The following is a 3,410-nucleotide window of genomic DNA, read 5'->3' on the forward strand; positions in this document are numbered from 1 at the left end:
TGACCCGGCAGGGAAGTATATGATTGTATTTCTTCTTCTGTGAAGTGTCTGTTCAGTTCCTTAGGCCATTTATTGATTGGGTTGTTTGGTTTTTTGGTGTTAAGTTTTTTGAGTTCTTTATAAGATATTTTTATCTTTATCTATCTAAACCTTACCAATCTATTTAAATGCCTTAAGGAACTAAACATTCAAGTGTTGACTATGTAAATATTTTTCTTTTTCCCTTTTTAATCAACTGGAATACAGATTTATATATATACATACATACATACATACATACATATATATCTCCTTACTTCTTCCTTTCCCAAGTTTCTCTCCTTCTGGAAATAATGTTTCTTTCTATTGACAACTCATTCTTCCTATCCCTTAGGTATCATTCACTTTGATGAAATCAACTAAAAATGTATTTTCCACCTCCGAGGCTAATTTTTACACTCAGTATCTCCTTTCATTTCATAGGATCTTTGCTGATTCTGCAGTTTTAAAACCTCTCTCTTTATCTATCACTACTGCTAAAATTTTATCAATAAACATTTTATGGAAACAGCCTGTCTTTCTCACACAATCTGTTTTACTTATTTTCCTTTATTCTATTCAGCCTCTGCAAAGTCAGTATGTATTTTCATATTACCTTCTAATTCCTTGCTGTTTGGTCTCCAGTTTTTTTTGTTTTGTTTTGTTTTGTTTAATTTCCCTGCTCTCTCTCAAGTCTAGACTAGTAAGGTTAGCTATGTTATTTGTGGGACCAAGGGCAACATGAAAATTAGGGCCCCTTGTCCAAAAAGCAGGAAAAGACATGCAGTTGAAAAACATAACTCCATAAATACTTTCCTTTAAAGAATTTTATTACTCGTAAAATGTAAAGAGGTAATAGAAATGTTATCTAATCTGAGAGTAAAATATCCAGGAAAGCCTCTAGAGTTTGCCTCCATGCAGAGCCTCTCTTGCCTTCCAGAGTCCCCAGGTGGCCCCCAGGGCACACTACCTCCTCTCTCTTGGAGCCTCCCTTGTCCTTAGATGTAAGAACTGCAGGTTCTCTGACCTTTAGACCAGAGACATGCATCTCTGTCCTTCTTGTTCTCAGGCCATCAGCTTTGACCTGAAAGTTCCACAATCTGCTTCCCATTTCTCAGGCACTTGAATGTCATTGGAGCCAGGCTACCATCTTCCCTGGTTCTACAGCTTGCAGGTGACCTACTGTGAGATTTCCCAACTTCCATAACCAAGTGAGCCAATTCCTGTAACACATATCCTTTCATCTGCATCTATCTATTATCTATCAGTCTGTCTCCTGTTATTGGTTCTATCCCTCACTAATAAAGGGGTGAGAAAGAGGGTCTCCATTCAGACATAACAAAGAGGATATCAGAGTAGCAATGCTCATGGGAAATACAAGTCAGTCATTCAGAAGACAGCCAGGGCTAAGTGTGTAAGATTAGGAGCTGTCAGAATACGGATATGCAGATTATGAGGGGATGGTGTAAAGGGTGGGGCTAGAGAAGATGACGAAGGGTAGAATACAGAGAAACCCCAGTGTTCAAGAATGAACGCAAGAGAAAGAGCCTGCAAAGGTTGCTCGAGAAAGAGATGAGGGGAGTGAGCCAATGAGGAGAGCAAATGAGGGGGAACTCTGAAGAAATTTCCTGGATAGAAAAAGTGAGCAAGGATAATTGAGAGAAAGCCCCATGCTGGTAATGAATAGGGAGCAGGGATACTGGGAAGAGGTGAAGCTGGGGAGGGAGATGCAGAAGCAGGTAAGGTGGCAGTGGCAGGAGCGCAGGGCAGGCGAAATGGTAGCAGTGAAAGCAGTATTGGGCAGGTGGTGGCACCAGCTGTGGGACAGGCATCAATGACACTGCCTTGTTAGATAAATGGAAATTGATGATAAGCTTGCAAAAACTGACAAATGGGATAGATCAGCTGTGTAAACTCTTTGGACAATTCTGCCAAAATGGTACTTCTGGAAAAGTACAAGTATGTGGGGAATTTTGGGCTAATTGCTGGTTGCCTCACTATCAGTACCATCTCCTGTGTCTTTGCCATAGTGACTTAATTTGGGATTATATGCACCTTTTTCCAGAATACAAGCCAGTTTTGGTTCTTTGCAGTCATATCCTATTTTGTGATGATGGGAATTCTGACCATTTATACCCAACATAGTGAGAAGAGCATCTTTCTTGTGGCTCACAGGAAAGATCCTACTGGGATGGATCCTGATAATATCTGGCAACTGTCCTCCAGTCTCAAAAGGCTCCATGACAAATATACCCTAAACCTGACCTTCATCAGTGGGAGAACAAAGCAGTAGAAGGAAGCCAAATTCTCCAAGTCTATCGTTAAGATTTTTGACCACAAGGGGACATTGGTCATGGATGCATACGGGCTTGAAATTCCCAGGCTCCATGACAGTCTTGCCACAGAAAGAAAAATAAAATGGCAATTCTAAAAGCAACCCTCTTCCTGCTGATTTATGCTGAATTACTGTTTGGGTAGGGGAAGAAACAGAACTTAAAATGGATAAAGTAAGAAATGTTTAAAATGTCCCTTTTTTCTATTCTGGAAAAATAGGATTTTCTAGCACAGATATAAGAAGTTGTAGCTCTTATGTCTAGCTGTAGCTTCCTTGGTCTGCTGATTGTGTTGTTTTGATTTGCTTTGGGAAAGCATTCTTGTTAAGGGCTATATAAGTCTTTTGTACCTAGTAGTACTTTCCATAGTATAACTTTGTACCATTTCAAGACTCCATTTTTTTAAAAAATAGTTAACCTGTTGCTGACTTTGTGTTAATTCCTGTTTCAATAACTGTTTCTCTGAAGAATTCAGGATACAACTTCTGTGTATGACAGCTTTCTTTCACACATTATCTTATGAATTTTGTATATATCTGACTTAGGGAATTACAAAAAAAAATACAGTTTTTTAATTTGTTTGAAACCAACCTGCCCGTTATATTTTGTGCTCTTAACCAATTGAAGACAGCAGTGGAGTGGCATTTTTAGTTTTGTGTTGTCTGTTTTCCACTGTTTATCTCTGTCAATTTGTTTGTGCCCTTTACTAACTGCTGTTTTCTAATTTTATTTTTAAATAAAAGGAAAGAAGATGTGAAAAAAAAGAGGAGAGGCAGCTAGCTCCTTGGGAATTCACCGAGCACCTGTCACATGCCAGAAGCAGCTACTACTTTGTACACACATCCCTTCATCTTGTCAGGGACCTTTAAGGTTGGATATCAGCATGCTTGACAGGTGGCAAACTGAGCCACAGAGATATACCACACTCACTCAAGTTCTATGCTAGCGAGCAGCAGATGAGAATTCTAGCTGCATACATAGGTCAAGAGACACGGCCTTCCCTTCTTCCCATTCCACAATGCCCAATTCCTCACATATGCCAACTGTGGTCAAGGGTCA

At 39.6% G+C, this 3,410-nt stretch overlaps 1 pseudogene across 1 annotated transcript; it reads left to right on the forward strand.

Moving 5' to 3' along the window:
• The first annotated feature begins 397 nt into the window (after window positions 1-397).
• On the forward strand, window positions 398-3,103 carry LOC306659805 (signal peptidase complex subunit 2-like; annotated as a pseudogene). The gene has a single exon. The product of its transcript is annotated as a signal peptidase complex subunit 2-like (transcript).
• The last annotated feature ends 307 nt before the right edge of the window (window positions 3,104-3,410 follow it).

Source organism: Sciurus vulgaris (genome assembly GCF_902686455.1).
Source record: "Sciurus vulgaris genome assembly, chromosome: 4".
NCBI classification, from domain to species: domain Eukaryota; kingdom Metazoa; phylum Chordata; class Mammalia; order Rodentia; family Sciuridae; genus Sciurus; species Sciurus vulgaris.